The sequence below is a fragment of the Mustela erminea genome, chromosome 1 (genome assembly GCF_009829155.1).
Source record: "Mustela erminea isolate mMusErm1 chromosome 1, mMusErm1.Pri, whole genome shotgun sequence".
NCBI lineage: Eukaryota > Metazoa > Chordata > Mammalia > Carnivora > Mustelidae > Mustela > Mustela erminea.
The window spans coordinates 162,349,334-162,364,430 of record NC_045614.1 but is presented as its reverse complement, the minus strand read 5'-3'; the positions used below and the strand labels follow the sequence as shown (position 1 = coordinate 162,364,430).

Genomic DNA, 15,097 nt, shown 5'->3' with positions numbered 1-15,097 from the left:
CCTGATTGTCTTCTATCTTAAAAAATTAAGGGAAAGGGGGCACTGGGTGACTCGGTTGGTTAAGGGTCCAATTTTGGCTCAGGTCATGATCTCGGGGTCATGGGATTGAGCCCCAAGTCAGGCTCCTTGCTCAGTGGGGAGCCTGCTTCTCCGCCTCCCTCTGCCCCTTTCCCCTGCTTGCTCTCTCTTTTTCAAATAAATAAATAAAATCTTTTTTTTTTTTAAATTAAAGAGATGGTAGGGAAGGAAGCACTCTGCTTGTATAGCATTCTGCCCAGATGGCCTAAATGGTAATCTGCTGTCGTAGCTACGACTCTTCACATTAGTCCTGTCCGGAGAGCCATGGAGGATGGAAGTGGTCTGAGACTTACACTCATCAGTGGTAGAGTAGCCTGAATGAGAGTACTATTTTCTTCTTATACAGAGAATAATTAAAGCTGAAATTGGTGCCTTGTTAAAATCATACATTATTATTTGAGATAGTCAAATAAACCCCATCCTGTGCTTTGTGTTTATCCAGCTACTACCCACGAGAATAAAAGAAATGGCCATTATTGTTATAACAGTGAATTGGTATTATGGAGATTATGTTCTCTTTTCTACTCACTATTATAATTTTTAATAACATTTTATTTTTAGATAATTACAGATTCACATGCAGTTGGGAGAAACAATACAGAAGGTTTTCTGTGTTCCCTTCACCTCGCTTCTCCTCACAGTAAAATCTCGGAAAAACTTTAGTATGATGTCACAAATAAGACATTGATATTGATATAATTTATGGGCCTTATTCAGATTCCAGTTCTAAATGCACTCACTTTTGTCATGTATGTGTGTGTGTGTGCTTAGTTCTAAGCTGTTTTATCAGATGTGTAGATTCATAAGACCAACACCACAGCTGAGATACAAACTAATTCCTTGTACTATCCTTTTGTGCCATAGCCACCTCCTCCCCTCTGCCCCTCCCTAACCCCTGATAACCACTAATCTGTTCTCCATCCCTCTACTTAGGTCATTTTAAAAATGCTGTATAAATGGAATCATACCGTATGTAACCTCTTGAGATTGGCTTTTTTTTTTTTTTTTAAAGATTTTATTTATTTATTTGACAGACAGAGACCACAAGAAGGCAGAGAGTCAGGCAGAGAGAGCGGGAAGTGGGCTCCCTGCTGAGCAGAGAGCCTGATGTGGGGCTTGATCCCAGGACCCTGGGACCATGACCTGAGCCGAAGGCAGAGGCTTTAACCCACTGAGCCACCCAGGCACCCCGCGATTGGCTTTTTAACTCAGAATAATCCCCCCTGAGATCTATCCACATTGTATTTCATGGTATAGATGTACCTTGATTTGTTTAGTCATTCATTCCATTCAAGGCTAAATGGTCAAAGAAACTGGAATCCCTGAACCACCACTACCCTGCCCAGTTTGGGGCTATTCTGAATAAAGTCATTATGAACATCTGTGTATAGGTTTTGGGGGGGATCATTAAGTTTTCATTTCTCTGGGAGAAATGCCCAGGAGTACAATTGTTGGATTTTATGGTAAACCCATATTTAGTTGCGTAAGAAATTTCCGTACTCTTTTCCAGATTGGCTGCACCATTTTATATTCCCAGCAGCAATATGTTAGATTGTTCTGTAACAATAAAATCACATTCTGCACATTTCTGATAGCCCGGGCCCATTTAAGCTGTGACATCTCTCTCTCATCATCTCTGCCTGTGGTTACCTCTCTCTATCTTACATCTCATAATATTTGAGCCATTCACTAATATTGGTACCCTTTCAATATTTAAACATTTCTTATTTTAAAGCCTCCCTATTCCAACTACACTGAAAACTCACTGAGTCCTAGGATCCTTATTCTCATTTGGTATTTCCCATGCTGAGCCTGGCACAATAATTAGTAATCAGAAGATGGGTTTTGAATGATTATAGTTGAATAAATAAGGAGTAATTTGAGTCAATAAATGTGTTGGGAGTTTTCAAAAAATTACAACTTTCTCTTTAGAAGTTATGTTATCAGGGGCACCTGGGTGGCTCCGTCAGTTAAGTGTCTGCCTTTGGCTCAAGTCGTGATCTACAGGTCCTGGGATGGAGCCCACATCAGACTTCCTGCTCAGGAGGGAGTCTGCTTCTCTCTCTCTCTCTCCTTCTGTCCCTCCCCACCACCCTTTCACTCTTCTCAAATAAATCTTCTTCTTAAATAAATCAATAAAATCTTATTTTTTAAAAAAAGGAAAAAAAGTGATGTTACTAGATTTAGGTAAGTTCTAGAACCATTGTTATTAAGCAAATTGCTACAGATGTAGCAAACTTAAATGTGTGATTTTTCCCTTTGTTCCCCAAATAACCTTGATACCTTCTCTCTGAGGAAGTTAAACCATTAGCAAAATAGCAAAATATTGTATCAAGTTTTTACTTAAAATAGCTTAATTAGATTACTGCTTTTTATTGCTTTTCTCCAAGTGTTTCTTGCCTTGCCATCCTAGCATTTGTTGACATCAGAGCGGATGTGTTGGTAAATGTTTAGCAACCAGCTCTCTGAAAGGAAAAAAAAAAAAGCTCTCAGGTATAGCCTTTCTCAGTTCCCATGATGTAGAGACTCCGAACACGGCCAATTTCAAGCTACTATTTTGACATCACTGAACACAGATTTAGGAAGAGATGCTTACAGCGGAATCTAGTGAGCCAGTTCAAGCTAGCCCAGCACACCAATGCTAGGGATATACTAAATTTAACTCATGGAAAATATTCTACATTATATATCAACATTCAAATGAGTCATCTGCACACAGACACTGGGAATTTTTGAATGACTTCAGTCACCAAAATCTCTTTTCTCACCAGTAACTGCCAGTGTTAACGCTTTCTCAGAAGTAGCCCACTCTACCGCCCAGCTGACCGTCTATTCATTCTTTTTGTCTGGGTTCAGATGCCTCCTTCTTAGTTTCTGCTGATCGCTCCCTCCCCGCACAAGCCCAGTTTAACCCCAGATGACATGTCATCGTTTCTCATCACCCTTTTGCTTTGCCTTCAGGGTGCTATGTAGGATTTATATTTATTTTTGTTCCTAGAGTGTCTGAAACCCTCCCTCAACTAGACACCACAGGAAGGCAGGGACTGTGTCTCCCGTTTACCTGAGGCCCCAGCAGCAGCATGAATGCAGGGGTGCATAAAGGCCTTGGCTCAGCTCTGCATCACAGGTGCCCCCTCCTCCCGCACTGGGGTTGGCCCCTCCTCTGCTCGCTTGGCTCCTGAGCTCTTCAGTCTAAGACAGCACAGAGCAAAAGAAGCTACGGTGTTTCCAGCCTTTCTCAGCTGCTCGAGGAGGTCATCCAGTGGACGTGACCGCCGGCTGACCCTTGAGGGGGGAGCTGGATTTCGGCTATCAGAGGTTCCTCCCCGCTTCCCGTCCTTGGAACGCACGTCTGCACGTTCCGCACGTTCCGCACGTTCCGCACGTTCCGCACGTTCCGCACGTTCCGCACGTTCCGCACGTTCCGCACGCGTTTCCCCGCGCGGGAACCACGTGATGTTCCAGGAGGCGGCTGTGAGCGGGCCACGCCGTGCTGAGACGACCTAGACGGTAGCCTTGGACTTAGCCCAGGTGAGACGTCGCTGTGAGCCGTGAAGTTTCTGGCAGGCCGGTGTGGCGATCTCCGCACCTTGCGGCTTCTGGAGACAAGACTCCTGTGTCAGTTCCCTTGCTTCTTAAACCCGCCACCTCCTGCCCGTCTTGAGGGGCTGCCTCGTCGTTGTCTGTCCTTGCCCTCCGTGTGCGGGGCCACTTTCGGATTTCTCCCCTGGAAGCTCTGGAGTTGGTGAACCAACGAGTCTTACACCTCCATCAGCAAAACACGCTGCACTATCACGATTCGCAGGTTCTCTCGTGAACATTTCATTTCATAACGCAGTGTTCTCTCGTGAACATGTGCCAGCTTTTTCCTTCTCTATTGTTTTTCCTGCCCTTACCATAAAGTCACCCCCTGTTCAGCCGGTCCATTCAGCCCCGCAAAGGTTTCCCTTCCCCCCTGTTTATTTAATGATCAGGTTATGTTTGTTATATCATCACAGACGTCAAGGGACATTAACTGGTGTTTGTTTCTTTTTCTTTGCATCACTCACAGAAAATGCAAGACTAAAGATTTTCTTTGTTCTTTGTTTTCTCTCTTCTTCCACTAGAATATAAACTCTGAAAGCATTTAAAAATAAGGACTGTGTATTCTATTATCTGGGACTTAGAACAGTGCTTGCTTCACAGTAGGTACTCAATAGGCATTTCTTGAATGAGTGAATTTATCCCTGAGTCGTTTTTGATGAATAAGGAGAATATGCAATGCATTCAAGAAAGAAACCCAAGGACAAGTGTTTTATACAAGAATGATGCTTAAATATTTTTTTAAGATTTTATTTATTTGACAGAGAGAGATCACAGGTAGGCAGAGGAGGGGGGAAGCAGGCTCCCCGCGGAGCAGAGAGTCCCATATGGGGCTCGATCCCAAGACCCTGGGATCATGACCTGAGCTGAAGGCAGAGGCTTAACCCACTGAGCCACCCAGGCACCCAAACACTTAAATATTTTTAAAAGAAAAACAGTCTGTTAATAGAAATAACTCTGTAAAAGTTAGCAACCAAATAAACCTGAAGTTGAAAGAACTGTTAACAGAAAATAAGTCAATCTATTATGGGATTGATCTATTTCTATCCTAAAACATCTTTCAGACCATGAGTGTTTCAAGTGCCAATTTCCTGAATTAACAGCTAGTGGGTTTTTACTTCAATGATAATATTTTACATTTATGTGGCACTTTATATATTACAAAGCTGTGTCGTGTGTTGTCATACTTGATTACTATTCAGACTAACTGGAGACTTTCCAATGCTTGAAGTCAGGCTATGTGCTATTTAATATAAAGGGATAAAGTTACTATGTCAGAGTATGCTAGTTAACCTCCAAGATTCATTTTTCCTTCCTTAGCAATAAGGGCACTAATTTTTTTTTTTAAGGGCCCTAATTTTGAGCTGGGCGCTAACCATGCTGCTAAGAATCTGTTTTCTTTAGCAACCTTGCAACTCAGTGGAAACATGAAACCAGTTTTTGTAATGAGATTTAAATGATAATGTGGACAGTTCCTCCCTTACAGAGGGAAGAATGCTCTTCTTTATTCCTCTCTACATCTTAATGACTGGAATGCATTTGTTGATGGCTGGTGGTTTAGCAGTCATTTTAGACCGTGAGGAGAAAGGCCACAAGCATGTCCATCTTGTCCTCAATATATTTTCAACCCTTAGCACAAGACATAATATATACTAGATATACAATAAATATATATTAAATAAATGAATAAACATGATTTCTTTGATCATATTCTCTTCTCCCTGTATTTTCTTCTTGGAGAAGCTTTGGACAACTATATTCTAAGGAAGTAGAAAAAATAACAAAGGTATTAAAATTCCACATTTGCACAGTCCTATGCCAAGCCTTAAACCATCTGTAGCCATTTATACAATTAACAAGTTTTATAAAGCTGTAAAATTATTTTGAAGTTCACATTGTGATTCTTGGGAGAGTCACTGATGGTATGGTTTCATTATAGCATAAGGAGCTCATATAAGAGAATTTGTATTACCAGGTTGATACCAGTTAAAAGATACAAAGTAAGGACTGGATTCTTACAAATCTCTAGCAGTTTCAGTAAGCGAAGTTGGGGAAGGGACACAGGGGACTTAAGGAGACACTGAGCATAACTGGAGCCAGAAGGTAAAGTAAGATGAATCTCAAGAGAGGACTGAGGTCTGCACTGGGATGTGATTTAAGATGGGGTTCTGGGTCTGAGGCTGTCGCATATGCAGATTTACCCTGAGACTTCTTACAAGTGCCATTCAGGCACTGGTACTTTCTGCAATTTCATGACTAAATTACTTAAAAGTTCATTTTGGTAGCTCTGGTTGTCAGTACATTATTGCTTTAAGGTGTAAACTATATTAAAGCTTTTGAGAACAGATATAAAAAGATTATTTAGTATATTTCCAAATGATCAGTTAGAGCATCCTAAACTCACACACTTCCAACATTCCCTAATAAATTGCTCAGGCATAATAACATTAGTGTAGTATCAAAAAGATTTCAAGGCAATCTTCAGATAAAGTAAAAGCTTATTGTTCCTACCTTACTGGTTTGAAAGATAATGCTTAGCAACATCCAGTAAAACATCTTGAAATATTATGCATACCCAGTCTTACTGCATCCCAGATAGATTCATTGTCTAATATTTATAAAAGATGGATTTTTTGGTAGGTGTTTAATGGTGGCATTTTTTTGCAGTAGCCAATGCCGAAATTTTAGGAGAGAAATTTGGTGCTAGAAATATTTACTATAGTGCTGGCACATAAACCAAGAGCTATTAGACTTTAATGCTTTTTTCCCTAAACTTTTTATAGACTTTCATTTTTAATCGCTGCCAATCTGCTGATTTTATTTTAAATAGATACTTCAAGACTGTGCTTTGTCAAAACAGACAGATGTATCATTAAATTCCCTCCCAAATTACACATTAGGCAATGTCTTTGTTTCATGTGCTACTGAGGTATTTGGATTTGTTATAATCTGGAGTGAAAAGGAGGCCAGAAAGCTGAATTGCAGAACAAAAAGCTCTATCATTTAGAATTGATTGTTCTGATTGCATATGACTTTGTGAAATGCCCATTAGCCCAAGTGGGGGTGGTCGTGGTTCTGTGTGCTTGATCTTACAAGTCCTTCTGGCACGGGTTTGTTGGGAGAGGCTGGTGGAAGAGTTCACACTAGAAGTCTCTGGGGTTGCTTTTTCTGTCAATCTTCTCTTTAAAGAAAGGGATGAAGGATGATTTGGGTACTTCTCAAATGTTCTTTTCAGTGGGCTTCTGTGGTAGCTTCCTGTTACTGCTGCTGAGATGAATGATCACAAACTCAGTGGCTTAAAGGAACACAGATTTGATATTTCACAGTTCTGGAGGTCAGAGTCTGAAAGGGTCTTACTGGGTTACAATCAAGGTGTCAGCAGGGCTGCATGCCCTCTGGAGGCTTTGGGAAGAATCTGTATCCTTGCCTTTTTGCATTTCTGAAGGCTGCCTGCATTCCTTGGCATGTGGCCCTTCCTTCATCTTCAAAGGTAGCAGCAGTGGGCTGCAGCACCTTTGCATTTTCTTTTACTCTGACTTTCCTGCCTCCACCTTTCACTTATGAGAACCCATGTGATTACCTTGAACCCACGAAGAAAATACAGACAAATCTCCCAATTGCAAGATTCTTAGTTTAATCACATCTGTGAAGTGCCTTTTGCCATGTAAGTTGACATTTTCACAGGTTTCAGGAATTAGGATGTGAATATCTTTGGGAAGAGGCATTAGTCTGTCTTCCACGGAGTACTTAATGAATGCATATTAAGCCATGTCTGTATTTAAGACCCTTTCCTAAAGATGAAAGCCCTTGATATATTTCCTTTCAACCTGGATAGCTCTGTCAGAAGAGCCGTCTTTTTACCAAATTAGTCTAGGTATTGATGTTAGTAAATAAGAGAAATAGAGATTATCTTGAGAAGAGAATCCTGTCCTCCAATAAGGGAAGCATCTAAGAAAATTGGAGCTCTATGAGAACTAGGTAGATATCTTTGTCCATTATACCCACCCCATGACACATAGGACAGCAATGCTACAGTATTGTCTTCAGAGACCTTTTGTTTTCTTACCCTGTGAAGAAAACTCAAACCCTCCATATTAGAATAGGAGAGAAAACATTTAGAGAAAGGACATCTGGTATACCGTGCTTGTCTTGTTTGCATTGTGTTTCAACTGGGTCAAAGATTGAGGTTAAAAAGACAATTTGAAATCTTCAGAAAAGGCCTCTCTGGATGGGAAAATATGAAAACTAGCATTGGAGGCCTTCATAATGGGGATGGTAGAGAAATTTCTGTCAACTCTGGTAGCTGCCATGTTTGTGAGTGGTGTGGTGTGGTTTCCCAAGTCCTTTTGAAATGACTGTGCCACAGAGTAAGCCCAGCTATTGAGGAGAATCTAGTTGGTTTGATTGAAAGGACAGAAGAAAAACTAGCCTTGCATTTTATGTACATCCTGTCATTGGAGAAGCCTGTGTGTTGTCATTCGTAAGTCTTACTAAATCCTGAAAATGTTCTCTTTGCTTCTAAAACCTTTCCTACTTTGGAGAGTAAATGTTCTTTCTCTTCTTTTTACTGCCTTTAGGGTACATTTAAACCTTCGTTTACTACCTGAAGTCTGTCAGGTGTTGACTACTTTGGTTTTTACTGAGCTGAGTGATACCCTACTAGGTTCTGGAAGCTCCTCCATCAACTGCTTACAGGAGCTCCCTTGTGGCCACTGAATTAGGTTTTGTCTTACCCACCAGGAAGAGACAGAGACATTTTTACATTTCATCTAAGTTCTTTGGACTCCTGAAGAAGGATCTTTGCAGGCCTCCCCATGTGTTTCCATCATCAGAGTCATTTGGCTTCCTCTCTGGGAACAGTTCCTGTTGGGACCTATTTAGCCAGAGGCTTTCATCCAGGTTAAACAATAACCTTGTTGTTTAACCCTTAAACTGTCCCTGCTCCCCTTCCCCCAGGGGACTTCCTTAAAAACAAGTCTCGGAAACCAGCCCCAGGTAACAAAGCCCAGATGCAAGGATGGGTCAGGCCAGATGGAGACATCCGATCAGTCGGGGGTTGCATATTGTCTCCCTAGCTACCAAGAAGTAGGGGCCCCACCCTTTGGGAGCCTTTTGGGTGCCAGTTCTAACCAAGGTGATAGGCTAGTTCAAATATCTACTATAAGGTAAATTGTAATTCAATTGGTCACCTAGCATCACTATGCAGCTTTCTCTGTGTGTTACAATTTCATTGGCCACCTGTGTGTGGCCAGGCCCGACCGCATGGCCTTTGCTCTTAAAAACTAGTCTGTGAAACAGAGAAGGATTGCCCTCTCTTGTAAGAGGTGCGGCCCCGAACGTTCGGTTTGATTCTTGATGCTTGGTGCAAAATAAAGCTTTGCTTGACCTTCGCTTTGTATCAGTCTCGTTCCTTTAATCATGGACCCATTATTTGGGGACCTAACAGTTCCCAGCATCTGATGCCAACCAGTGTCACAGACGGGTAGATGTTCTACTTTTAAGATAGTTTTGTCTTTGCTTTTTCTTTCCTCCTATCAGGTTAAGGAAAAGGAATTTATATTTATTTCCAGAGCCTCTTTTTTCCTGTCTAAAGCATTAATCATTCAGGTTCAAAACTTTTTTTGGTTAATTTTTCTATTCTTTAAATCTTCATTTATTGAGAATCTACTATATATAAGTCACTATGCTTGGAATTCATAAGGATTTTATATCTGAGTCCAAAGAATAAGCAGCATGAACACACAGAAAAAAGAAAACGTAAGTTTTCTCTAAGATTCTAGACTTGCATTTGTTATGATGTCACCAATACAGTATGTCCTTGAGCAAATCCCATCCTGTCTCAGGAACTCTGTTCCTCTGCTGGGAAAGAGGGTGGCATTGGATGATCTCCAAGGTCACTTCAACCCTGGGTTCAAATGAGTGTAAGTCTAGGCATGTAGCTGTCCATGCCTGACTTGTTTCAATGAGTGATGGGAAAATCTGAGGGAGGATGGGATGGCAAGTTTGCTAAAAGGTATACACTTTACAGGTAACATGCCCTTTACTTCTCCAAGGTAAGAACTTTTCCCCTCTCAGTGTATGCCAGGAATCAGAGATGAAACCTGTTTAACATAAACGTACTTAAATGAAAAAAATGCTTAGTTTTTGTAAAAATAGGATGGTCGCAATTTTTAGAAAATTAACCAACTCTTTTTACATTGAAAAAGTAGTACATGCTCACTATCAAAAACTTGGAAAATAATAAAAAGCCAAGAGGGGAAGGATAACATTTAGCAATGATCTCAATGTTGAGAGAGATCGACTGTTAACATTTTAGTGTGCTTCCGTAGAGTCTTGTTTTTCCTTATTTGTCCCCCGACAATGTATATGTGGAAGCCTAACCCCGAATGTGATGGTATGAAGAACGGGGGAAAGGCGAGGCTGAACTTTGGGTGATGGTGAGGTCATGAGGGTGGAGCCCTCCTGAATGGGGTCATTGCCCTTAGTGAAGAGACCCCAGACAGCTCCCTGACCCCTCCCGCCGTGTGAGGCCGTGTGAGACCGCAGTGAGAAGACAGTTGTTTATGAACCAGGAAGTGGGCTCTCACCAGAAGCCAAGTCTACTGTGCCTCCGAGCTTCCAGAACTATGAGAAATACGTTTCTATGGCTTATAAGCCACCCAGTCTGTGGTATTCTGTTATAGGAGCCCTAACAGACTAAGACAAGTCCCAACTCAGATTGGAAATGCTTTCCATATGTCTTTTTTCGCCATAACACTGTACTGTCAGTAATTCTAAATTGGATACGTACCTATTGTAATGATTTTGGAAACTACCTAGTAATATAGAGAAGAAAAAAACGAATCCCCCTCATCTTCACTCTGATTCTTAGGTACTGGTGAGTGTTTGGTCTCTTTGCCACATTTTGCTTCATGCTTTATTTTTCTCCAAGATCTCATTTGAGACTCAGCACTGTTTTCAGGCATCCTTGTTTCTTCAGAGAGGCGTGACATGCTCCTCTTTAAGCACAGGTGAGACAGCATGTGGTTCCTGCCCCATGGACACTTCCCGTGGCTAGCATAGTGATTAACCTGGCATCAATTACACTAAGTGCTATTTAAGGAGAGAGGACGTGCAACCTGGAAATTAATCCATTAGCACTAAATTAAGGCCACCGTGGAATAGTCAAAGCACCTCTTCGCCAAGAAAGAAATGTGCTTTCTTCTCTGTTGTGCTTAACACAGAGATTTGGTGAATTCATCCAAGTTCAGTTGAGTCCAAGCTCAGGACCACTTTTCCCATCAACAGAAGTTTCCCCTACTTTGTGCTCAGGCAGTGGCTGCTGTGCTGTTCAGGGTTTGTAGAGAATTCCCTCCCCCTCATCAATCTCCCCCCATATATGGTGCTCACTCTTTGTTACTAAGCTGTGTGTGGGTACACATGTGCATGTGCATGAATGTGTGTATACGAGTGTGTGCCTGGGTACCCATGTGAAAACGTAGACACGTAGGCATTTTCAAGTACATCAGGCTATTATTACAAGTTATAAGTAGTATAGAAAGAGATTATAAAGGGATTTGAAGTCAGAAAGCATTTTCTTTTTGTGGCTGATGTGTCCTGCAGTCTGGCTAACCATGGTTGTCTTCTTGTACAGAAGGCCTTCCTGTATCACACAATTTACAATAATCCCCATCTCTAATATTTATTGAGGGCCCACCATGTATCTCTGCAAGGCATTGGAACTATGGCAGGGAAGAGACAATCAAACTGGGCTCTCCCAGAAATTAGGCTCTACTAGAGGAGAGGGGGAAACAAACAAATAAATAAATAAATGACTATTGATAACTGTCGGGGAGCAGGGGGCCAGGGCATACATATGAATGTTGGTGGGTGTTGGTGGAGAAGGGTTTAAGCGTGGGTATCTTATTTTTTTTATATTTTTATTTTTAAAAAGATTTTATTTATTTATTTGAGAGAGAGGGAGCAAGTGAGGGAGAGGAAGGGAGGGAGAAGCAGACTCCCCACTGAGCAGGAAGGCCAATGTTCGGCCCGATCCCAGAACCCCGAGATCATGACCTGAGCTGAAGGCAGACAACTGGCTGAACCACCCGGGTGTCCTGAGGATTGATATTTTAAATAGTTGACCACATGTGTGACCAATCATGTTCACTGTAAATGTGGTGAAAAGGAGGCTTGTGAATGGAGACCTACAGCCTGTGAGGAACAGAGTGCTGCAACTGCCTGGAGGAAGAGTGATGGAAGCAGAGGGATCAGCATGTGCAAAGGCTCTGAGGGAGGTGCACCCAAGACGTATTTGAGGAAGAGTAAGGAGGCTGGTATGATTAGTATAGGGGAAGTGAGGGGAAAATGGTAAAAGGTGAGATCAGAGAAGAATCAGGGGTGTTGTTTTATGCCATGGTCCACCACTTCTATAACATTCTTCTAATGCACTGATCATATCATTTCACTCATACCTTGACCCAGTATACTTCGATTCCTGGAAAAAATTATACAAGTGAAATTCTAGCCAAATTGACTGGTAATCATAAGTTCTCCTGTTTTGGTAATCTAGGTAGATACATTAATATCTTAATCTTCCATTGTTGCATAACAAATTATCATACATTTGGTTGTTTAAAACATTGCCCATTTATCATCTGTAATTTCTGTGCATCAAAAGTCCAGGCATGGATTAATGACATCCTCTGCTCAGAGTCTCAGAATCCAAAATCAAGGTGTTGACTGGTCTGTATTCTTATCTGGAAGCTGTGGAGAAAAATCTGCTTCCAGGCTGGTTCAGGTGGTTGGCCAGATTTAATTCTTTACAATGGGAGGACTGAGATCTTTGTTTCCTTGGTGTCCAGAGCCTACTCTCAGTTTCCAGAATACCCTGCAGTTCCCTTCCACATGGCACTCTCTGTTTTCAAAGCCTGCGAAGGAGACTCTCCCTCTTACAGTTCTAATCTCTTATGCCAAGAAAGGCCCTGTCCCATTTAAGGGTTCATCTGGTTAGGCCAGACCCACCAAAAGGTCACCATCTTTCTACCTTAGAGTCAGCTGATTAGAAAAATTCATTACATCTGCAAAATCTCTTCATAACAACACCTAGATTGGTGTTTGACTGCATTCCTGGAAGAAGGTACACGTACCCTGGGGCCTAGAAATCCTGGGGATCAGCTTAGATTTCTGTCTACTGTGGCAGGAAAGCCTCCAACTAGGGCACACTAATGTACAAGGGGAATGTTTGTAGCACAATGAGGGCTAAATCCAAGTTTACATTGGAAATGGGTGAAGTGGGTAAGTTGAAAAGAGGGGGAGCTTTAATAGTGGTGACTTGGAATCACCACTCCTGGAGGTGTGAGAAATGAGAAGAGGAAACTTGTATGTGTTGACTGTGACTGTGGACTATGAGAAAGTGTGAGCACTGGTATGAATAGGGAAGGTAAAAGGCAGTGGGAGACCATGGCTCTCTAGGATGATGGAAGATTAGGGGGTTAGGAACAATGAGTTTCATTCTCAGGGCCAGGAGAAGTAGAATGATTGAGGAAAGTGCAGTTCGCAGAATCCCATCTGGGAACAGGTGTGGCCAGGAAGCCAGCCCAGGCCTTTCCAGAGCCTTGTGCAAGTACGCCAACCCAGTGTTACTCAGAGCGTGGCCTGTGAATCCCAGTATCAGTACTACCGGGGGCTTGTTAGACGTGAAGAATCTCAACTTCCCACCTCAGACCTCTTGAATCAGAATCTGCATTTTATTAAGATTTCCAGGTGACTCATATGTGTACTAAAGTTGGAGAAGCCCTGCTCTACCCAGCTGCTCCTTAGGATGAAATCTATCATCTAGGCTTCCCAATAATCTGACAAAAGTTTTGCATTCCAGGGAACCTTCTGAGTTTCCAGCAACCAGGACAGTTGGTTGCTCAGGCTTCTATCCTCCAAGGCCCAGTGTTACAGTTAAAAATGCCTGCAAATGGTGCCTCTCTGGCCCTGATCCATTCCGTGTAGAGCTCCGAGGCCACCCCAGGAAGCTCTCATTCCTGCAGAGGCTTCCCCACCAGGTGGGCTGAAAAGACTTCTTATGGCTATCCACCCAGAAGGATACCATCGCCATCACAAACTCATAGAGTATAGTCAGGAAGGGAGAACTCAGGAGGAGGGACTAGAGCTGCCCAAATCGATCAAGCAGAAGGGTTCTCTGTGAGAGACCAGATGCTGTGAGGGAGGCCCCATGGGAGCTGGCCAGACTGGAGGGAGCCATCCATCTCATGAGCTGCTTCTCTAGCTCTTCAGAAATAATGATTCTGTCCAGCAGGATGTTAAGTGGCTTGAAGTCATAAAGCTGAGCGCCAACCGAGAGCCCGTCCCTGCTAAACACAGATGCCAACAGCCTCCACACAAAACCGCCTAACAAGATGAACGGCCAGGCCACTTTAGAACCTCACCACAGCTTGTCCCTCTCCAGATGACATGCCAGACATCTGCTGTGTTGAAATAATAGAAAAACAGTTACAAATTAATGAGGGTGGACCCTGGGCTGGGTGGTCCGTGTTGTACAGGATTTTCTCTTGTAAAGCCCACTCCCATTGTAGGCAGGAACATATTTCACAGATGGGGACACAGGGGCTCAGAAAGAAAAACCACTTGGAGGGTGAGTTGTGGGACCAGTATTCTTACCTGCTCTTTCTCACTCCAAGTCCATGTTCTGGGCACAGCTCCCGTCTCAATTTCTCTTGGCTTTCCTCTGCCCCCTGCAGAAAGAGTCTGCCCAGGACATGTTCTCTAAGCAGAGGGGGTGTCTGTAGGCATCCCATCTGACAGCACAGCCCAGCATGTTCAACCTTAACACCTTAAAAGTAGCTTTCTGCTAGAGGAAGCAGTGAATAGGAAATGTACTAAAACATCAAAAGACCTATAATTATCTATGTTTTGAATTATGTGAGGGCATGCTAGGTTTAATAAATGCAAGTAGGACAAGAAGCAGTAATTCATAATCTGTAATCGTTTACATACACCTATTATACTCGTTTTATCTTCGCAACAACTTTGTGGGGTTCACGGAAGAGAGATTATTTTCCTTTAGAGAACAAAGGAAACAGACTATACAGTGAAACTGGACTTGGCCAAAGTCCTTCCATGAGGATATGGTCAAAAACACAACCGTGTGCATCCTGATAGCACGTTCTGTGCTCTTCAGAGACCAAATCATGGCACCAAAGACAAACGCGTGTGGCCGTGTGTGCAGTTCATGGCTCATCCTCAGGGAGCAAAGTAAATTGGGGGCCACGATAGTTTGCAAAACTCACAACAGACTCCAGTGATCTTTAATATATAAATTCTCTCCAAATGTCAGCATTTAGTGCTCAGAATGTCTGTTAACATATGTTCTTTGATGCACAGCAATCTTGGAAGATACACAGGTCAGTACTGAAGCCACAAGCCACATGTGGCTACTGAGCACTTG

General features: G+C 42.5%; 1 long non-coding RNA gene across 1 annotated transcript in view; it reads left to right on the top strand.

The window, feature by feature from the left end:
• The first annotated feature begins 3,529 nt into the window (after positions 1–3,529).
• The window catches only part of LOC116566968, a 170,241-nt gene continuing 158,673 nt past the window's right edge, over positions 3,530–15,097 (top strand). Inside the window, exon 1 of the long non-coding RNA XR_004276065.1 lies at positions 3,530–3,609. This is a non-coding gene — a long non-coding RNA (uncharacterized LOC116566968). The remainder of the gene's footprint in view (positions 3,610–15,097) is intronic.